At 43.6% G+C, this 23738-nt stretch overlaps 1 protein-coding gene across 1 annotated transcript in view; it reads left to right on the top strand.

Moving 5' to 3' along the window:
* The first annotated feature begins 5181 nt into the window (after positions 1–5181).
* VIL1 (villin 1) overlaps positions 5182–23738 on the top strand; it is a 57759-nt gene continuing 39202 nt past the window's right edge. The window contains exon 1 of the mRNA XM_060262549.1: positions 5182–5299. The gene's annotated coding sequence lies outside the window, so the exon portion shown is untranslated. The remainder of the gene's footprint in view (positions 5300–23738) is intronic.

Raw genomic sequence — 23738 nt, 5'->3', positions numbered from 1 at the left:
AGAATTGTGCAAGGGAGTCTGGTGGTTTAGCAAAGTGTCCTACTTCCTGTCTGGGCTTTTAAATGGAGGTTAATAACAGTTTGTGCCTCTAGAAGGCACTCTTCCTCTAATTGGAAGGGATGGAGAATATGGTGGCTTGCATGTAGTACCTCAGCTTCTCCTGGTCATGGGTTGAGTTACCTCAGCAGCTGGGACAGTGGCACCCAAGGCTTATGTTTCATCTAGACTCAACACGTGTCTTCCTTCTACAAAGGAAGAAGAAAGGTGGTACTGGTTGAATTGAACTGTAAGAGCTGAGAACAGCTAGTGTGCCATCTTTCCAGGTCACTTTACTTCACCGTAACTATTATGAATTTATTCTATTGACAGACTTGGTGCTAACTTTTTTCTGGAGGGGAGGAAAACATAATGGCTGTTTCTCCTTGGCATATATGAATTTAAACTTTTTTTTAAAAAAAAAAATGCCAGTCAGCAAGCAGCTTTAAATTTCACAAAGCAAAACAGAACTGTAGCAAAACTCCTGCCAATGATATGACTTAGTTTATTTAAAACCTGCCACAACCTGAGTTTATAGATATACACTTTTTGCACATTGCCCAATGACTTGCAGTAGAATATGTGAACCGCTTCCACTGGCAAGTATTGAGTTGAAAGAAATGTAGAGTAACAAAAAAGCTCTGCACAAAACTGCATTCATGGATCAAATGCCACATGGAAGTGATCATTTGATGTTGCATTCATTGAGTAACAAATATTTGTCTGACTTCAACTTGACCAAGTACTTGTAAGCAACATCGATTTCAAAGCTCCACACGTCTAGGAGACAACATATCGCCTCTGAAGCAGGACTCATAGTTCCTTGCACTGGTGCTCTTAAACAATGCAAATGATGCTTGGTTAATCAAATTTAAATCTAGCATTGTTCAGTGGGATAGACTTCTGAGTGAATTAGAATAAGTTCAGGCTATAAGAAACAAACAAAAAAAAAAAACCTGCTACCACATTTGAAAGGCTTTCAAATTAACTTACTTGCTAGCAGCAAAATCTCAGGAATAAGGGAAAGAAAAGGAATTAGTTCTGAAAGGCGGTTGGGGTTACTGTTAGCATGTGCATCTCTTTAAATTTTGTTTTCATATTGTACCATTCCAGCATGTGGCGCTTGGTATAATCCCATAAGCAATTTTTACAATCTAAATGCCAAGAATTATGGGGGGGACCAGTGAGCAAATCCCATTATTGTTGCAGTCCTAAAGACACTGAGGTGTATTATTCTTACAAACACGTGATGAGAAGGTGAAGCAGCAAGCAGGGTCATTTTCTCCTCCAACTTGTATCATTCCACTTTACTGCTCATTGCTTTCAAATGCTCCAGTTGTCCTCCGTACTGTGCATGCAGACACCAGAATCTCCAAAACACAGCTGCCCCCTCCCCTTTATATAATAGATGGCACTTTTATCCATTGCACTAATATTGTCAAACTTTAAGCAACTCTAACAATTGTAAGAAGCAGCACAGACTGTCAGAATACTTCAGAAGTATTTGTAAAAATTCCACAAGGTAAGTGAACTGGCAATTCTAGGGCAGTAGTTGGTCTATTTTTCCCCTTCCTTTCTGCACAAGAAGGCCTTTGCAGCCTGTTTCCCCACGTTTCTTGACTGGTCACCCTTAGCGCAGGTCAGGTATTCTTCCCTCTACTTCAATACAGATCACAAATTTGCTGGTGTCATCTGTTGAATCATACTAGGTGTAGACTGGCTTGTGAGGAACAACAACCTTTATTGGAACAACAACGTAGATGTGCACAATCAGCAAGGGAGAAAATATTCAGTATATTACCCCAACATTTGAAACATTCAGGGCTTTTTTTGTAGCAGGACCACCTTTGCATATTAGGCCATACCCCCCTGATGTAGCCAATCCTCCAAGAGCTTACAGTAGGCCCTATAAGAAGAGCCCTGTAAGCTTCTGGAGGATTGGCTACATCAGGAGTATGTGGCCTAATATGTAAAGGAGTCCCTGCTACAAAAAAAAAACCCTGGAAACATTCTTCTCCTCCTAGAAGCATAGCACAGATATTTAGCCACAGTCTCAATAATCTCAGGGTTATGAGTGGACAATAGGAAAAGTCTTACCACCATCAAATTGTCCCTCATGATTTTGAAAAAGAGGGTCTAAATAAATAGCATGAATATCGACGTAAAATGTACAGTGCAGGAGAACCTGTTCAGTACTTTCTATATCCCTCGAACCACAAACAGGCAAGGCTTCTGAGTTCTTGCATTTCATTATGTACAAGTCTTTGTTTAATCAAAGCAAATACAGTCCCTCAGGGAGGGAGACAAAATCATCAAAACGGTACCCAGTTATGGATTTTTTTGCCTATATTGGGTAGCCATGAGGATAACTGGGGTTCAGATAGCATGTATGCAATAAGACTATTGGGGCTACTCCTAAAATGTAACCAGAATTTAATTGTTATAATCCAGGCTTTTGTTTCGAGGAGTCTGATTGGTCTCCAAGCACACACGCTGACAGCTTCATACTAGGTGTAATTTTTCCTCCTGTGCAGCTAACTCTCAGAAGCCTTCTCAGGGTCTGGATCTGACAATGCAACCTGTTTTGATGTCCTTTCCTATTTTTTATCACAAATTCTCATGTTGGGACCTGTGGGCTCTTGATAGGCTCTTCTGCTGAAGGAGATAGCCCATCCTACAGATTCCCAAGAATTTGGGGCTTTTCAGATGTGGGTAAAAATGACTAAGGTCATCACAGAAGCTTCGAAGCATATGCATGACATGGAAAGATAGCTTTCCCCCTCCCAAAATACTAGAGGTTAAGGAAAGATTATTTCTTCATTGGTAGCAATGAAGGCAATGCACAGTAGATTCAGGACAGACAAAAAAAAAAAAAGGACTTTTAAAAATGAAACCTACTTTATTCAACATTCTGTATAATAATTAGACTGGAACAATTCCTTCATTGTCATATCCTTCCATCTACATCTTGTTCAGCCCAAGAGTCTTCTCAGGAATGAATGTGGCATTTAGGAAGGAGCTTGAGTGAGATTTTCAGGTCACATCACCACAGAGACTACATTTCTGACTGGATTTGTATCCCATTGTCAGGCAAGGAACAGGCTTCCGCAGAGAATTTACACTGTTTCACACACCCCTGAACATGTTTGGAGTGTCAACCACCTCTCACCCATCATTCTCATTTCTGAGGTAAAAAATATGAAGGTAAGAATGGAGGAAAATTTAAAAACAAAAGGAAGATTTTAAAATCTGTATGTCTGCAGAGAGAAAACAGAGCAGAATATGGAAACATACTAAAATATCTTAAAAATGGTGGAAAAAAAATTAACACCATGAGCATAACCCGGCCGTGTCTTCAGTACAATTTATTAAAAAAAAATAAGCGAGAAAGATAAAAACATTCCTATTTAAAATATTGAGGCCAAACTCTTAGCTGGATCAGGGCCTCCAATATGACCTTGATTATCAAGTGGAACAATTTAGTCCTCCAGCCCAAAGAAAGCTTTAAGCCCAAATTAGGGACTTCTCGGAGCTTTTCCCTACCCAGGGCAATTTCTCAACTTTCAGTCTTGGGAGACAGAGGAAAGGGCTGTAACCCAATCCTTTGTGATAGCCGCAGATCTGTCGAGCCAGCTGTATATCCTTGGGGAAGAGGGTGACCTGTTTGGCACACAGGTAGGCGTCCTCCATCCGGTGTATGAGAAATGCTTCAGCAGCCTCCTGCAAGGCAAGCATAGCCATTGCCCGCCAGCTCATGTCAACCCTTCCAAGTGAACTCCAGACATATCTCATGCGACACATGGGCAAAGGGCAGCTTCTGGTACAGCAGGTTGGTTCCCTTCTGGTACTTCCAGATCTCTAGCATGGCCCACTGGCCAGGCCAGCAGGTCTGGCGCGTCCCAGTAGGCCAGGTAGGTAGCCACCTAAGCTACCACCTGGCAAGAGGGTCAGGTGCCCCCTCCCGCTGAGTGTGCGCTCAAGCCTGCCTTCCCTTGCTGCGTAAGTCTTCTGTGGCAAGAGAGGGCAGGCTCTGAGCACACACGCCACCCCCACCCCATCATTCTCACCTTCCCGGATATGCACAGACCAGGAAGGTGGGAGTGGTGCAGTGGCATGTGTGCTCCTCGGAGCCAGGGAAGGCAGGCTCCGAGGAGCACATGTGCGCCCAGCCCCGCTACTCTCGCCTTCCCAGGTTGCCTTCCTGGGTCTGCCAATGCAGGGGTGGGGGGCCCTAGGGAGACAGAAACCCCTGTCGCCAGCATCCCCTGTCACCAGCCCTGCCAGTATCATCACTGCTGCACTGACTGTTCTTGAGCAGGTTTCTCCTAGGGGCGGCAGCATGGAGATGTCCATGGCTGTCCTTGGTGTGGGGATGCTGGAAATAAGGTGAGGGAACTTCTTCTGGGGCTTGGGCCTGCTAGTGAGTGATGCCACATGGTATCTGGCTTCTGCAGCAATTCCGACCAAAAAGAAGGCCTTAACATCACACTCTATTAATTTGTGAAACTTACTGCTTCAGGATGTAGTGGTGACCATTAGTGTTGATGGCTTTAAGCAGGCATTAGACACATTCCTTCTGTTTTCATGCTGTTAACCATGATAGCTAACACAACCACCTGCATTTGGAGGTCTCTGAATGCCAGTTATTGGGGAGGGAGCCACAACAGAGAGATACTTGGCCTCCCTCCCCTGTATGTGATCATTCTGGGACAGCTGTTTGGCTCTGTGGGAAACAGGATGCTGGATGATTGGATGGATCGTTGAAGTAATCCAGCAGAACTCTTGGGTTCTTACATTCCTCTGTGTGTTGTTTCTTCTCTTCCGCTAGGATCTGAAAGGAAACTATTCATTCCGTTCTGATAACAAAATGGCAGGTATTTTTTCATCCTGTTTGTTTGCTGCTCAGTCTTCTGATCTTGGCCCATATTTTTTTTATGGCTGCATTTTCCTGGTTATGCTTGACTTGTCCTCCCCCCCCCTCCCCTTATTAATGAGCTTCTGTCTTCTCAAGTCACCATTGCCTTTTAGAAAGTGTTTGCTGGAATTTAGCTCATTAGGGGCCAGGAAAGGGGGGGGGGTAGCTGTCTAGCAGAGCAGGAATAATCCAAGCCTGGATTGCTAGCTGTATCCCCCTCCCTCACTCAACACTGTCTTAACTCCCTCGCTGAAGCTGGATCATAGCAACAAAAACTAGCAACAAACTACAGAAACAAATACATCATTGGGGGGCCATAATTACCCATTCCAGCACCAGCTGCACCAGGTAAGCATGTCTTATTTGCATTAATAGGTGGGATGCCAAAATATTATTAGGTATAGTTGTCAAGCTTTCTACTGAGCACTGTGCCCCCCAAAACAGTGGCAGGAATCGGCAATGTTTCTCTTTATGATGGGAAAACTTCACTTCCTGATTGTTTCATATCCCATTGCTGTGAAAGACTCCAACAGCAAGCTGAGTTGGTTTTTTTTATTTTCCTTTGTTGGCAACCAGAGGGGTTGGTAATGAGTGATGTTGCATGAGAAATCGCAATCAAGGCTCTGGCAGAAAGAGCCCTGGGTAAATGTGGGACTCTCTCTTTTTGAAAAAGGGCTTTTAAAAGAGAGGTGCCAGAGAATAGCTCTAAGATCAGTTCTAGAGCTCTCTCTGATTTAATACTCAGCCTGTGGACAAGTTCATAAAGAGACTAACCAACTGAGTGATCATGCATAATTTCATCAATGTTTTTTTTTAAAAAAAATCTGAATGGGAGAGATGGATTAGAAGGCAGTAACTGTGAAAGTTAAAGCTATGAGTCTTGGGTGTTTGAGAAGCAAATGAGACCAATTCCCCACTAGCCCTACACTGCTCTCACTCTCCTCTTCGCAATGGTTTTTAGAGGATCTTGCTTGCTGCGCGAAAGAGGCAGAGTGAGTTGCAGCCTTGGGGCAGCTTGTGGAAAATCCCACGGAAGCCCCACAGAGAAGAGGATAGATCCAAGTGGGCAGCTGTGTTGGTCTGAAGCAATAGAACAAAGCAGTAGACAACTTGCACCTTTAAGACCAACTAAGTTTTATTCAGACTGTAAGCTTTAGTATGCTCTTAAGCAGACTTCATCAGACAAAACTGGAATGGCAAGCCATCTTTAAGTATAGAGAAAGTGGGCAGTGAGTTGGTACGTAGAATCATGGGAATGTTTTTAGCAGATTAAAAGAATCACAAATTGGGGTCTGTGTTTGTTTGGTATTGTTAACTGGGCTGTAACAGCAGTGGAGGGTGATAAAAAGCAGACATGTCATAGGTGTGAATTGCCATAAATCTGGGTGTCATTCTGGCTTCTTAGTTGTGGGTTTAAATGGAGGGCATTAGTATCTCAAGAGGTTATAGTTTGCATTAGAAGAAAATAATACATTAAAATATAGTGGAAGATGGGTTAGTATATGTAATGTTAAACAGCCAATATCCCTAATTTGAATATGTCAATACAAAAAACCAAAATATTCTGATACATTGTTCTAAAAGAGAAATACATTCTAGTTTGCCATTTGAAAAAAAAGGGTACATCAAAATATAATGGGAGATGGGTTAGTATATATAATGAGATAAACAGCGCATATCTCTTATATGAGTATATCAATACAAAAAATCAAAATATTCTGATACACTGTTCTAAAAAAGAAATACATTCTAGTTTGCCATTAGAAAAAAAAGTTGCCTTAAAATATAGTGGGAGGTGGGTTAGTATATGTAATGAGATAAAAAGCTCATATCCCTTATTTGAGTATATCAATACAAGAAAAAAAACCATTATTCTGATACAGTGTTCTAAAAGAGAGAGAGAAGAGAGGAGGAGTGTGAGAGCGGGGTAAGACTAGTGGGGAATCAGTCTGAGACTGCCAGGTAAAAGTGTAGCAACTGGCAAGCATTTGGAAACAAATAGGCCATGGTTAGCAGTGCAGTCTTAAATGCAGTGAGGTTCTAATCCTGTATTTTTTAGCAGAAAGAACCAGCACACATGAGATCTTGCCAATAAAATGCTGGCCTGGCAAATGGAGGGGATGATCAAATGGAGGGGCATATTGTAAGCTTGCCAGCCTCCAGGTGGCGGCTGGTGATCTCCTGCTATTACAACTGATCTCCAGGTGACAGAGTTCAATTCACCTGGAGAAAATGGCCACTTGGTAAGGTGAACTCTATGGCATTATACTACATTTAAGTCCCTCCCTTCCCCTCCCCTCCTCAGGCTCTACCACTAAAATCTCCAGGTATTTCCCACCTCAGAGCTGGCAACCCAAGTGTGTTGTGAGGCCCTAACAAGTTGACTCATTGTCCCATGCTCTCCTTTATTGTTCCCTATATGATATTATATGCCTTAGGTTTCTGGATCCAATTTTGTCCAATATGACAGGTTGCTCAGACGCTGTAAAGGTTTGTCATCTTCTGAATGATTTTTCATCTGAAATAACTGAAAAGGTTGCTTTATTCTTGAGTTTGGTAACCAAGGATCGACTGTCCAATGTATTGTCAAGCAGGCGGGTTCAATGACGAGTCCGTATTGATACAAAGACTACGTTTATCGACAGACCGATACTTGGCTCAAGCTGGTGCTTGAGAAGAATGAAACCAATAGATTGATACACAACTTTTAAGATACACTTCAAAGGGATTCCTACGGGGAGGGGAAGCAGAGGAGCATTCACACATAGAATATCAAAACTACATACATTCCCAGAGCGTTATCAGGCATTTGGCCTTGCATTGCCCAGATGGTCCATCCTCCCTTGGAAGGATTCATGGGAAGGTGCTGATTGTCTTGTTCCCTCTAATTAACAATCATAAAGCAAAGGGGAGCCAGGAAAGAAAGAAAGAATAACAAACATAGCAGCATTTGGTTCTCTGGAATCTTCCACAGGCCTGCTGTTGTCAGGCCATAAACCCATCAGTTATTGACCAGAACTAGCCAAGCTTGACATGTATAGCTGCATATGATTGTTTTTGTTATTCCTGTAACTGTTTATCTATTTTATAATTTGATATATGCCAATAAAGGCTTTTGTTGTTGTTGTTGTGAGGCCCAAATAGGCAGCAGATGTGGGCTGTCCTTCAGGTATTTGGGTCCTTTAAATGGCTTTAAAGATAGGCACTAGAATTTGGAATTGAGTCTGGAAGTCAATGAAGGTGTTTTTAAAAATATGAATGCACTGACCAACACATGCACACATGCATACATTTATTAATTTCATTAGATTTTTATCCTGCCCTTCCCTGCATGCAGGGCTTACTGTCTTTAAGTAGCCAAGCTGCAGCATTTTTGACAATTTTAGGGTCCTTGTCCAAGGGCATATTGCTCTTGCCATCTGTTGCCAATCTCCACCAGTGGGTGAGGACTTTTTTTGTTTCATTTGTCAATCTGACCTGAGTCAGATTGAGCTGGTGAAAGAAGAGGTCCTACGACTGATAGACAAGTTAAAAACTGATGTCACCATGCCCAGATGGCATACATCCAAGAGCTCTGAAAGAACTCAACTATGAACTTATGGATCTCCTGACAAAAATATGTAATCTTTCATTAAAATCTCTAAGGGAAGATCTTGTCTCACTAGCCTGTTAGTGTTCTTTGAGGGGGTGAACAAACATGTGAACAAGGGGGACCCAATAGATGTTTACCTTGATTTCCAGAACATAAGAACATAAGAGAAGCCATGTTGGATCAGGCCAATGGCCCATCCTGTCAAACACTCTGTGTCACAGAGTGGCCAATATATGTATACACACACACACACACACACACACACACACATATATATATATATATATATATATATATATATATATATATATATATATATATATATATATATACACACACACATACACAAACATACTGTGGCTAATAGCCACTGATGGACCTCTGCTCCATATTTTTATCCAATCCCCTCTTAAAGCCAGCTATGCTTGTAGCCACCACCACCACCTCCTGTGGCAGCGAATCCCACATGTTAATCACCCTTTGGGTGAAGAAGTACTTCCTTTTATCCGTTTTAACCCGACTGCTCAGCAATTTCATTGAATGCCCACGAGTTCTTGTATTGTGAGAAAGGGAGAAAAGTACTTTCTCTATCCCATGCATAATCTTGTAAACCTCTATCTTGTCACCCCGCAGTCGACGTTTCTCCAAGCTAAAGAGCCCCAAGCGTTTTAACCTTTCTTCATAGGGAAAGTGTTCCAAACCTTTAATCATTCTAGTTGCCCTTTTCTGCACTTTTTCCAATGCTATAATATCCTTTTTGAGGTGCAGTGACCAGAATTGTACACAGTATTCCAAATGAGACCGCACCATCGATTTATACAGGGGCATTATGATACCGGCTGATTTGTTTTCAATTCCCTTCCTAATAATTCCCAGCATGATGTTGGCCTTTTTTATTGCAATCACACACTGTCTTGACATTTTCAGTGAGTTATCTACCACGACCCCAAGATCTCTCTCTTGGTCAGTCTCTGCCAGTTCACAACCCATCAACTTGTATTTGTAGCCTGGATTCTTGGCCCCAATGTGCATTACTTTGCACTTGGCCACATTGAACCCCATCTGCCACATTGACGCCCACTCACCCAGCCTCAACAGATCCCTTTGGAGTGGCTCACAATCCTCTCTGGTTCTCACCACCCTGAACAATTTAGTGTCATCTGCAAACTTGGCCACTTCATCGCTTACTCCTAACTCCAGATCATTAATGAACAAGTTAAAGAGCATTATGTCAAAATGTCAAGACAGTGTGCGGCTGCAATAAAAAAGGCCGATGTTATGCTGGGGATTATTAGGAAGGGAATTGAAAACAAATCAGTCAGGATCATAATGATCGTGTATACATTGATGGTGCAGCATTATTTGGAATACTGTGTACAATTCTGGTCACCACACCTACAAAAAGATATTATAGCATTGAGAAAAGTGCAACTAGAATTATTAAAGGGTTGGAACTCTTTCCCTCTGAAGAAATGTTAAAGTGTTTGGGGCTCTTTAGCTTGGAGAAACGACAGCTGAGGGGTGACATGTTAGAAGTTTACAAGATTATGCATGGGATAGAGAAGGTAGAGAAAGAAGTACTTTTCGCCCTTTCTCACAATACAAGAACTTGTGAGCACTCAATGAAATTGCTGAGCAGTTGGATTAGAATGGATAAAAAGACATACTTATTCACCCAAAAAGTGATTAACACACGGAATTCACTGCAACAAGAGGTGGTGGCAGCTACAAACACAGATGGCTTCAAGAGGGGATTGGATAAACATATGGAGCAGAGGTCCATCAGTGGCTATTAGCCACAAGGTATAGATGGAACTCTCTGTCTAGGGTAAGTGATGCTCTGTATTCTTGGTGCTTGGGGGGGGAGGAACAGTGGGAGGGCTTCTAGTGTCCTGGCCCCACTGGTGGACCTCCTGATGGCACCTGGTTTTTTGGGCACTGTGTGACAGAGTGTTGGACTGGATGAGCCTTTGGCTTGATCCAACATGGCTTCTTTTATGTTCTTATTCCCTCAGTGATCCCTCCTACCTAACCAGTGTTGTTTTTATGCTTTGTATGTATTTTAACTTTGTTTCTTAATTGTTTTAATGATGTGTTTGAGGGGGTTATTTTATTGGTTTTAATGTGTGATATTATCATGTCATGTCTGTTTTTAATGGTTAGCGCCCTCGGTGGCCCTTTATTTAGTCAGACTATGTCAACTTTTCTCATTCAAGACCAGTAAGTCAATTCCTTCTAGAACAACTTTCTGCAGCAGTGTTGCCAATGTCTTTGCTGGATTCAGCCTCAGTTTCTTCTCTCAGGTTGTAGAAATGGCCACAGGTATAGATGGCTTTAAAACTGGAGGCAGTGTCAGCGGGTAGTCTCAACCTCTATGCCCTATTGTTGGTCTTCCACCTAGTACAACTGATTGTTGACATTTATTGTTCTGAAGCTTGATAACTGTAACAGTAAACAGGCCAGTTCACATGGATGGGAGAAGGAGCTGTTAGGTTATTGGCTGATGAAGTTGCCTTGGCATTCACATGATGATTTGTGATTAAAATTCCAGAGAAGTAGCCATGTTAGTCTGTTGCAGCAAAAATAAACAAGAGTCTACTGGCACCATACAACAAGGCTTTTTTTTTTAGCAGGAACTCCTTTGCATATTAGGATACACTCCCCTGATGAAGAAGAAGAAGAAGAAGAAGAAGAAGAAGAAGATATTGGATTTATATCCCGCCCTCCACTCCGAAGAGTCTCAGAGCGGCTCACAATCTCCTTTCCCTTCCTCCCCCACAACAGACACCCTGTGAGGTAGATGAAGATATTGGATTTATATCCCGCCCTCCACTCCGAAGAGTCTCAGAGCGGCTCACAATCTCCTTTCCCTTCCTCCCCCACAACAGACACCCTGTGAGGTAGATGAAGATATTGGATTTATATCCCGCCCTCCACTCCGAAGAGTCTCAGAGCGGCTCACAATCTCCTTTCCCTTCCTCCCCCACAACAGACACCCTGTGAGGTAGATGAAGATATTGGATTTATATCCCGCCCTCCACTCCGAAGAGTCTCAGAGCGGCTCACAATCTCCTTTCCCTTCCTCCCCCACAACAGACACCCTGTGAGGTAGATGATGATATTGGATTTATATCCCGCCCTCCACTCCGAAGAGTCTCAGAGCGGCTCACCATCTCCTCTACCTTCCTCCCCCACAACAGACACCCTGTGAGGTGGGTGGGGCTGGAGAGAACTCTCACAGCAGCTGCCCTTTCAAGGACAGCCTCTGCCAGAGCTATGGCTGACCCAAGGCCATGCTAGCAGGTGCAAGTGGAGGAGTGGGGAATCAAACCCGGTTCTTCCAGATAAGAGTCTGGGGAATCAAACCCGGTTCTTCCAGATAAGATATAGCCAATCCTCCTGGAGCTTACAGTAGGCCCTGTACTAAGAGCCCTGTAAGCTCTTGGAGGATTGGCTACATCAAAGGGGTTTGGCCTAATATGCAAAGGAATTCCTGCTACAAAAAAAGACCTGCCATAAAAGAGCAACAGGGTTTTATTCCAGCACAAAAACATAAGCTGCAATAAAATCTTGTTAGTTTTTAAGGTGTTTCTACGTTTTTTTTGTTTGTGATTTTTTTTGTTTGCATTTGCATGTTAGTGAATGAGAAACATGGGGGGAAACAGATAAATTAATAACGATAATTATGTAACAAAAAAAAGATCATAGGATAGTTCAGAGGATAGTAGACAATTTTTGTATGTATGTGAATTTGCCATTCTGATAGAAGCTGAGACAGACCTGGAGAGGAAAGCTGTTTTTCCTAAAGCCCAACTTCCTTCAGGGCCTAGTGCACGTGTACTCCAGATCCAGCACAATACACTCTTATTTCAATTGCTCTGAGTTTTCAGATATCTTCCCCAGTCTGGCAATGGGGGTGAAAGGGCAGGAGTTCCCTGGATCCTAATAACCAAACTGAGTCAGAAGCACTAGGAAAAAGGGTATTCAGGGGCGGGTTAGGGGTAGGAATGCCAAGTCCAATTCAAGATATATCTGGGGGATTTGGGGGTGGAGCCAGGAGCAAGGTTGCGACAAGCATAACTGAATTCCAAAGGGAGTCCTGGCCATCACATTTAAAGGGATTGCATGCCTTTTAAATGCCTTTCCTTCATTGGAAATAATGAAGGATACGGGCACTTTCCTTTGGGGCTCATAGAATTGGACCCCCTGGTCCAATCTTTTTAACACTTGGAGGGTGTTTTGAGGAGAGGCACTGGATGCTATGCTGCAATTTTGGTGCCTCTACCTCAAAAAAACAACCTTCCCAGAGCCCCAGATACCCGCAGATCAATTATCCACTATACCCTATTGAATCTGTCTCTACAGGGAATAATGGAGTGCCCAGCAGACATTTCCCTCCCACCCACCCACCCCCGCTTTCTGATGACCATGAAGCGGGGGGAGGGCCTCCAAACCAGGGGATCCCCTGACCCCCACCTGGGGATTGGCAACCCTAGTGAGAGGAGAGGTTGAATGTCCTGGCTGTTCTGTCACTGAATATTATCAACTGGGCATGAGGCTTCCATAAAACCCTGGCTGAAAAAAAGGCATCTCTATTCTCAGATTCCCTTCTCACTCTGTGGAATTACAAAGAATGGTAGAAAGTCCAGGGCAGAGTCAATATCATAAATAATCTTTCTGCCCCATATACTGTTTGCTTTTTCTACAGCCATAAAAATCATAAAGGAGGAAATAGCTGGTTAATATTTGAATATGTTGCTAGGATTACCAACCAGGTAATGGGGAGCAGCTCTGTTTCCAGGGGGTGGCTCCAGCTTTTGGCAGGCCCTTGGGCAACATGACCTCAGCGGAGTCACCTTGTTGCCTTCGTTGTCATACACTTTCCCTCGCTCTTTGCACTTAGTCCGCATCACCAATCAGGCTGGGGAGAAAGAGATGAGTGACAGCTGCTCCTCCTTCTCAGTCCCATCACTGCACTTTGCTTGTACAGGGTGGGCAACCAGGCAGGAACAGTGACGGAGCCAACAAGCCCAGGATGTACCAGCAATCAGTAATGGACTTGATTAGGGTTTGTAGAATCTTTCGGGATCAAGTGCCGTGTTCTACTGGAGAAAGTTTTCCTTCCAGACGTTTCGTTCTCAGCTGCGGAGAACATCCTCAGTGGCGTTGCAGCCGGAGCAGGCGCTCAGACCTTCTTGGCTGCTGTGCATTGAGTGGGGCCAGGGCTGCTGGAGAGCTGCTATTTGTAGGCTGGAGGGTGTGTTCTGTGGAATTTGCTGCCAGATAATTCCACAGACAATCAGCACAGTCAACAACCATCTTCCTTATTTTCAAACCCCTTCCAACCTTCCCAGCAATTAACACAGAACAATGGTCACATTCAACAGCCAGTTTCCTTATCACTACCCTTCCAGGAAGCCCCATCAAACAATGGGCACATCCACAAAACAATTGCCCTTTCATCACACCCCCTCCAGCCTACAAATAGCAGCTCTCCAGCAGCCCTGGCCCCACTCAATGCACAGCAGCCAAGAAGGTCTGAGCGCCTGCTCCGGCTGCAACACCACTGAGGATGTTCTCTGCAGCTGAGAACGAAACGTCTGGAAGGAAAACTTTCTCCAGTAGAACACGGCACTTGATCCCGAAAGATTCTACAAACCCTAATGATGTTACCAGCCGTGAAAACCTGAATTCTTCAGTAATGGACTTGATTATATCAGCCCTAAAACACTGGTCCTGCTGGTCTTTCTCTTCAAGCCACTGCAGTTGTCCCACTGCAGTTTCTGCAAGGACATATCTCCCATGTGGAGAAATGCATTGTACTTTGGAGGCTGAGCTATACAAAACCTGCACCTTTAGTTTCAAACAATTTTTTTTCCCTCTTAGCAGAGAACAGGCTCGAGGAGGGAAATCAATTGGTCTCAAGTCTCACCCAACAATGCTTTAGAAATGCTAATGTCACCCTGGACAGAGTCAGTCCAATGGTCAGCTTGCACCCCCAGCTAGAAGCCGACATCTAGAAAGGAACAGACACTTGAGTGGTGAGAGAGGCTAGAATATTTCTTTCCTGGAGACTTCAAAAAAGGCTTCTTTCAGTCATGGGGGAGTAGAGGGTGGGGGCTTTTGACTGATTCCATCTAGGGAGAAGGAGTTCTCATGCCTGAGATCCAGCCAAAGGCCACCATTACCTTGTAGAGGTGATAAAGGGCTGACTGCCTGAACAAAGACCCTAATGCAATGGAAAGCTTTTAGAACACTATCACTTCTAAGTTAAAGAGCTTGCCTTTGAAAAAGGTCATTTCAGCAGCAGTGGCCCCCAACCTTTTTGGCATCAGGGACCTATTTTGTGGTAGACAATTTTTCCATGGACCAGTCGGGGTGCTGGGGATTTTGCTGCCCTGGGCTGCTCCCATGCCCACACCCTGTCCCTGCCCCCCATGGGGGTCTTTAAATGAAGAGTAGGCAAAGGTCTCTGCCTCACTCCACGGCCCAGTTGCTAACAGGCCATGGACCGGTACCGGCCCATGGCCCAGGGGTTGGGGACCCCTAATTTAAGGCATTTACAAAGTGAGGGAAAAGGAATTGCATGTTTATCCCTTTCTTTTGGATCCACTGCTCAACCTGTAGCTCTGCTGAAAGTATTTATTTATTGACTTTATTAGACTTGTATCCTTCCCTTCCCTACAAGTGAGCTCAGGACAGGTCACGGATATAAGCAATAAAACAATATCTTAAAACTATAACAATAAGAATCCTGACCAGCCCTCGGATTCAGCAGGAGCTCACAGGAGCACAGCTCCTGAACCTTTCTGACAGTTGTGAGCAAGAGACCCCTAATTTCAGTTATATACGGACATTGTAATCACCCGTTTGGTTGCCAGGGTGCCTGGAGATTCAACTCACACACATCTGCTGTGAAACGTGGGTTTTATCTACCATTTTATAAGAGACTTATGTGAATACTAACAGCCTCAGCGTTACAACAGCACTCTATCTCTGGAAGAGTGCTAGCCAGAAGTACAGATGGTATGTTGTATGATTTTATACCCTTGTATGTTTGCCTTTATTTTATAATAAAACCCCTATTATTATTAGACCAAATCTCCTCGTGATTTGGGTGATTTCCAAAGCAGACGCCTTCTGTATATATAGGTTCTCAAGATCTCGCTAAAAGGCTGATTGCCCACCACGCTAGATTCCCCAGAACCCTATTTTTAGGGCAATTTGCCTAACGCAGTTCAACTTCCTCCTTCCCACCTTGTCCATCGAATAGTAGGTGCAGCTGCATGACCATCCCTGGATGAGCTCCACCACCTATTTTTTCTACGAAACAGCCCCTGATCCTGAGTAAAAAAAAACAGATGGTAGGCCAGCAATAATCAACTGTGCAGCTTGTGTTGAAGACCATACAATGAAAACGCAACCCTAAGGTTAGTGTCAAACTGACATGTAATGCAAAGCAAGAACAAGAACAATATTAAGTCCCAAGTGAAAGTCCAACCTTAACACTACATGTAAAAGATTATAATGCATGGAAGTCCAGTCTCATCATGTTCCTTCAAGAGGAAATAATCTTAAATGCCAAACGTTGGAAAAAGCCACCTTGAGCCAGCGGTGAGCATGAGCTGCTTATGAGATAATGTCTTCAGAGACTGTTTTGTCCCTACGCATAGTAGAGTTGAATATTTGATAATTATTATCATTTGATACTGTGGGATATCCCTTATTGATAAAGAACTTGAAACAGGTTGGCAGAAGTCAACGACCTGTCCAGGGATTTTTCCTTCCACTTTTGAGACATTTACACAGTGAATACATCGATATAGGAAGCTTTTTCTAACATATGGCATTTAAGATTACTTCCTCTTTAAGGAACACGATGAGACTGGACTTCCATCCATTATAACCTTTTACATGTAGTGTTAAGGTTGGACTTTCTTGTTCTTGTTTTGCATTACATGTCAATTTGTCTCTATAACCTTAGGGTTGTGTTTTCATTGTATGGTCTTCAACACAAGCTGCACAAGATGCACAAGCTGCTGGCCTATCATCTGTTTTTTTACTCAGGATTCTTATTGTTGTGATTTTAAGAAATTGTTTTATTGTTTATGTCTATGTTGTGACCTGCCCTGTGTGGACATTTTATGTTTAATAAATGCTTTATAATTTGGAATGCTGGTACTTGTTCTTTGTACCACACAGAACTCCACAATTCAAACACTCTGTTTTAAAAGGGTGCTCGGGGAAGTGTGGCGGTCAGTTGGCAAACTGAAGAAGAGATTGGATTTATACTGCACCCTACACTCAGAGTGGCTTACAATCTTTCTTCCCTTCCTCTCCCCACAACAGACACCAGGTGGGGCTAAGAGAGCTCTTTGAGAACTGCTCTTGAGAGAACAGTGACTGACCCAGCTGTATGCGGAGGAGTGGGGAATCAAACACAGTTCTCCCAGATTACAGTCCACCACTCTTAACCACTATACCAAACTGCTAACTCCCTGGTGCTCTCAAACCTTACCCAGCAAGTATAGCAAGCTGTTCCCATGATAACCAGTCGCAGGTAGTTGGAGGCACAGGATGGGACCTTAGGACAGCAACACAGGGAAGGGAAGCTGAGAGCACTGGTCCTCTGTTCATTCCTACGCAGGCCAGGTGGTGGCAGTGGTACCAAAAAGGGGAGATAAAACCACTCAGAGGCCGCGGTAAGATGCACCATCAAATCCATCAGCAAGGCGTTCCTGTTTTGTCCATCCTTATTTGAAACGTTGTTGCCCGATCAGACATCCCAAACATAATCCACCTTGCCGAGTGACTGTCCCGTCATTGACTGATCAGATGGCCCGGCCTTTGTGCATGTGCATAAACAATGCCGCTGATTGGCTCAACCTCAGGGACTATTTTCTAGAAATATGGACTAAACAATGATAGTGTCACAAAATTCAACCCCAACAAAATTAAAAAGAAACATTTGCAGTTGCTTGGAATTCATCTGTTGTGGTGCTTAAAGCACCCAGGAGCCCTTCCGCCTTCCGCCTTTTGCTGATCCTTTTGCGGTTATCCATGTATCGCTAAGATTTTAAAAAAATGGTGCTGATCTGGAATGCAAGTTGAGACGACTCGCTAACGCTGGCACGATCAGACAGGGGAAATCTGTTTTTGGCTCGTCGTCAAGCATTTAGAACCGGATTTTATCCACTATCAAAAAAGTCCGACAGTAAGTCACAGCATGACGGGATACCCACAACTCACCGACTACTCCCAGATGTTGTTGTATGGACGTGCACTTTCAATCTGAAGAGCATGCGCTGCTGTGTCGGATAAAAATGTACGTCTGACCGCGGCCAGAGAGTCTGGAAAGGCGGGAAAGTGGTGTGTCGCTGGGCAGAGAGTCAGGTGACCACTGATGCCTAGATGCTTGGAAAGCAGGGCACAGTGACACCCATGGCTCAGTGGGGCTGTTCCAGTACATCCCACAATAGAGCCCTAAATCTAGACTGGTTTATACTTCATGGCCCTTAATGCAACAGCAACTGCTTCTCTGCCCTGCAGCCAGTTTCACAACTGATGCTGAGACATAGGGTTGCCAGCCTCCAGGTGGGGCCGCCTGGAGATCTCCCACTTTTACAAGCTGGAGATCAGCTCCCCTTCCCAAACCCCACCCTCTCCCAAATCCACCCCGAAGATCCCCAGGCATTTTCCAACACAGATCTGGCAACCCTATTTTAATATGATGTTAAAAGTTGGCAAATCTGAGTGCAACAGTGGAAAGAGCATTTGATTTAAGCCGGGTGTGCATGTGTAGGAGAATGAGATGGTAAACTGCTGAGATACTATGGGATCTCTCCCAATTCCGTAAGGCCTGTAAAAACTAATGTGGGCGACGGCTGCCTCTTCTATGCTGCTGAGCTATACTATCAAAAGGACCACTAACAGACAATCGGAAGAACTGTGACATCACAAGCAATCTGATCCGTCTATGGTGAAATTCTTGCATAGCACCAAATACTTTTTAAATTGTTATTATTAAGTTGTATTGTTTTAAAATTGTAACTGAAATTGTGGTTTTAATATGACTGTAAGCCACCCTAAACCTGGTAGCAATGGGCAACATAAAAATTTCAGGTAAACAAATACATTATATATATAAATACACACATATATACTGTGTATTTATATATATAATGTATTTGGACCTCAACTGAACTTCCACACTCAGATTCATGTATTTCATGTATAGACCTCCTTTACATATAATGCTACTCCTCCCCGCCTCCTTATTTGCCTATCCCTTTTAAACAAGTTGTAATATTCCAACTATGAGTGTAACCCCACCAAGTTTCAGTAATGCCTAGTTTCAGTAATGCCTAGCTTCAGCCCTTGTTCCAGTGGTCCAGAATCAATATCTATGGGGAGATCCTGGATATAGAGAGAGATGCTACCATATCCATCCAACACATAGTCTACTCTCAGGAAGTAATCAGAAGATACTGTAAACACTCATGAAGCCTCTATAATCAATTTCACTATCAGAAAAACTCAGAACATAGTTACTCTTGATGACAGTCTGAAGTCATTGATCAAGAAAAATATTGCTGGAGTAGATACAACCAGTTTTCCCACTTAAGTCTTGTCTAATTCCCCTCCTTCCTACAGCCCCTATCTCACATGGCTTTTGTCTCTGCGAGTCTCACAGACCTTAGCATGATCTTTTTGGATAGTCAAAGGGGACCCTTCCTCCCTTTTTCATCAGTGGACAAGCTGGTTAGATCCATCCCAATGCATAAAAGGCTGTATCTCAACAACACAGTTTTTAACATTTATTACTGCAACAAATGCAGAGGCATTTGCCCTGGCAATCGAGCACCACACAGGAGCTTTCTGTGCTCTTTCTTCCGTCAGCCATCATTTCCCACTCACCTTCAAGTGGCGCGACCACCCTCTTCACGCCGGAGGATCTGCAGGGATTTCGCATAAGAAGCTCCGGAGCAGCCAAAAGAGCCGGCGACTTCCGTCGCAAAAGCCGCTCAAACGTTTTCCTGCTTCTTGGCGGTTTCCGTTTGAGCGGGTTTCGCGACGGAACTTTCCGGCTCTTTTGGCTGCTCCGGCGCTTCTTATGCGAAATCCCTGCAAATCCTCCGGCGTGAAGAGGGTGGTCGCGCCACTTGAAGGTGAGTGCGAAAACGCCCAAAGTTTTTTTTCCCCCTGCTGTTCTTCCAGAAAGGCTTTTTTTTTTTTTTTTTTTAAAAGGTACTGTAATTGCTATGATATCAACTAACAAGCATCTGATCTCAGCCCTCAGTATTTCAGAAAAGAATTCAAGCTTTCTACAGTACCCAAATTCTATAGTCCTGCACCAATACTTAAAGCAGGGCTCCCCAGCATTGTCGAGCCCGTACTTTTGGAATGTTGACGAAAGGTATAAGCTGCCACGCCAAAATGGTTGCTATGAGAGACAATCACACAAGGTAAAGAGGTCCCACACCTAGCACCTTCTTATGACGCAAGCAATAATTTCTGAATGGGTATTCCATGCAGATTCAAACACGATGCCTTCTGGAGTCTTCTGAAGCACCTACTGCTCCAATGAGGTACAAGAGAGCTGGGCTTGTCTCTTTGCTTTGAGGGACAAATGCCCTGGGCAGCTACAAAGTAGGTGCCAAGAAAGTAGAAACACACTGGTGGGCACTACATTGGATTGTAATGCTGTAGTACATGAAGAGAAAAATCTGCAACAAATATGATAATTGTCTTTTGAAGTCACTGTTTTACAAGGGGCAAGTAAACCTGTGCCTTTTGAAGTTGCTGTGTTTTAGAGGGAGCACAGAAACCTCAGGCCTGGCTGTCAAGGAAGTAAACACTCTCTGTCAAAGGGCATCCAGAAGCAGGGCTGATCATGATAGAGAACAGTAGGATCTACAGCAGATTATGTGACAACTCAAAGCTTGGGGAAAACATGCCATTGTCTCCAGCTGCAGCATAGCAGAGAGTTCCTAATAATGGTAAAAGGAAACACTGAAAGAGGCAGAGGAGTAGATAGAGGCAGAGGAGTAGATAGATAGATAGATAGATAGATAGATAGATAGATAGATAGATAGATAGATAGATAGATAGATAGATAGATAGATAGATAGATAGATAGATAGATAGATAGATAGATAGATAAATTTATTGTCATTGTTCTCAACAAAAAGAGAGCAACGAAATGAGGTGCTCTTCCACAAACATACCAACACATCAAACACACATATTCATAAACTATTTAAATACATCTAAAACCATTTAAACCATTAAAACCATTAAAACCATTTAAATACATCTAAAACAAATAATCATTCATAACCCTGCATTTAACCTAACCACAGCACTTGGATAGAAACTGTCCTTAAATCTGTTTGTCCTAGCCTTCAACACTCTATATAGTCTACCTGACGGTAAGATCTCAAATAGCAAATGGCCCAGATGTGAAGGGTCCCTTAGGATCATTTGTATCTTCCTTTTACATCCCATATTATACAGATCCACCAATGAGGGGAGAGAACATCCACAAATCTTTTGTGCTCTTCTCGTCACTCTTTGGAGCACCCTTCTCTCTGCTTCCGTGCAGCTCCCAAACGACACGCAGAGGCAATAAGATAAAATGCTCTCAATGGAACTACGATAAAAGGCAACCAGCAGACTCCCTGACAGTTGTAGTGATCTTAAGAGTCTTAAGTAGTATAGTCGTTGCTGGGCCTTTTTCTCTAGAGCTAAAGTATTTGCCCCCCATGTTAGATCCTGTTTCATGGTAATTCCCAGAAACTTCCATTCTGTCACCTGTTCTACCATAACACCATCAATAAACAACGGCTGGATGTCCAAACTACTCTTCCTGTAATCCACTATAATTTCCTTCGTCTTATTTATATTAAAAATGAGATTATTTGCTTTACACCAAAGGGACAGCTGTTGAACTTCCCTCCTGTACGCAGACTCATCATTCTCAGAGATGAGCCCTACCAACGTTGTATCATCTGCATACTTAATGATTTTGTTACTCAGACTGCTAGAAACACAATCAGACGTGTAAATAGTGAAAAGAAGTGGACTCAAAACACATCCCTGAGGGGTGCCAGTATTTAAGAGTAGAGATGGGATAATCTTTTGGGGAGGGGGGAAATGGCTCTGTATGCTGAGGTCAAGCAGATCCAGATTTTCTCACCCCAGGGTGACAGTCCTAAAAGCGATCAGATCCCTGCCTTCTTCTGTATCTGATTACTTATTGCACAGCCCTCACACATGTCTGTACAGCCCATCACACACATGACAGGGTGCTGCTGCTGCTGGGGTTTCCTGTTGCTCATGTCTGTGTGTGACCATTGCACCGGGAGGGGCATCCGTGCAAATCAGTCCCCCTCTGAAAATGTTGCTATGGTTGCTAAGATTTGTCTGCAAGGTCAGGGCCGCCTGTGCAAATGTGTCATAGAGCTCCCACTGGGAAGAGGTTACCTTCCTTTATTTTATCCTTTCTTCTTCCCCTTTCCTACTTGCGATTATTTCCCGCAACTCCATTCCACCAGCACGATCAATGAAAGAGAGGATCGAGAAAGGAATTCTATTGACCAGGCTTTCTTTCTGCTAGCTCAGCAGGAAAGATAAGATAAATCAGAGCTCTCCCTGCAACCATAAAGAGAGAAAGGCAGAGCAATACAAGGCCTTCGCCCCCACACAGGAGTCACTAAAGAGTTGAGTAGTACATGGTTGTAACTGATTGTGAGGTATCTAAGCCCAGTGTTCAAGACAGGAGGAAAAGCAAAGAATGATGCTGCTTCTAGTCCCTGGGCTGAATCCCACTAAACTTCAAATTCAGTGCTGTAAGAACTGATCCGTGAATATATGCACATTTACGTGTTTCTCCACAAGAACGGTGCTTCCCTTTGCAATAGAAAATGAGTGCATCAATAGAGTATTGGTGCTTCCTGACTGAGCTGGTTCTGTTGAACAAGACCAGTGGCTATGTGTCAATAGGCTCAAAAGGAGAAATGGGGTAAACTGTGCCTGCTTAACAAAGGAGCATTGAACACTTGACAAGTCCTATTCTGCGTAAAACAATTTCCAAATAGCCTCTTCCATCTCTATAAATGCTCTCAATTGTGTATGTGTGTATTCATGTGCACAAGTGCCGATCCACCAACCCCCCCTTTTAAAAAAACAGGGCCATTTATCTGTTTAGTTCTTCACAATGTGGCAGAAGCTGAGAATACAGAATGGTACTTAGAGAGCAATGTCTTCAGATTGCTTGAGAAAGTGAGCTAATGAACATTTTCTGGGGGAAAGCAATTTTTTTTTTTTTTTGCAAAAAGCAAGCACCCTCATTTATTGTTGGAAAAGGCAATGTCTGATATACAAAGGGAAAGAGAATAAGGCCCTGCAGGGGGCAGCAAGAAGACAATATGATAGGATATATTTTTTTTTTTTAATTTATTTTAGTATATTTCTATCCCGCCCATTCCCCGTAGGGCTCAGGGCGGAGTACAACATATAATAAAACAATATTTTAGAAACAAACAACTCAGCAGCACTCAGAAAACTTTACCATATCATCATATATCGCCCAGCCTGGCCATCTCACATGATGATCTCTCATACAGATGGCAGATATTATTCCGTTTTATAGCACAGGGGACAGTGCCGATAGGGGAGGCCAACCAGATCAAGAATAGACGCCTGCAGCCTCAACTAAAAGCCTGGCGGAACAGCTCTGATTTACAGGCCCTATGGAAGGCTAATAAGCCAGATAGGACCCGGATCTCTGTAGGGAGCTGATTCCACCAGGTCGAAGCCAGGACTGAAAAAGCCCTGGCCCTAGTTGAGGCAAAGCGGGTGTCTCTTGGGCTGGAGATGGCCAACAGATGTTGGGAGGCCGAATGTAACAACCTCCTGGGCATATATGGAAGGAGACAGTCCTGCGAGTATGTTGGTCCCAGGCCGTGTAAGGCTTTAAACATTAAAACTAAAACCTTGAAGCGGATCCAGTACTCAATAGGCAGCCAGTGCAGACTGTGGAGCACCAGCTCAATGCCCACCCGTAAAGGTGGTGCAGTCAGCAGGCGAGCCGCCACATTCTGCACCCACTACAGTTTCCGGATCAGCCTCAAGGATAAGCCAGCATAGAGCGAGTTACAATAGTCTAGTCTGGAAGTGACCATTGCATGGATC

This window comes from Heteronotia binoei, chromosome 21 (assembly GCF_032191835.1).
Source record: "Heteronotia binoei isolate CCM8104 ecotype False Entrance Well chromosome 21, APGP_CSIRO_Hbin_v1, whole genome shotgun sequence".
Lineage (NCBI taxonomy): Eukaryota > Metazoa > Chordata > Lepidosauria > Squamata > Gekkonidae > Heteronotia > Heteronotia binoei.
The sequence above is the reverse complement of the archived record's forward strand: the minus strand, read 5'-3'. Positions and strand labels throughout refer to the sequence as shown.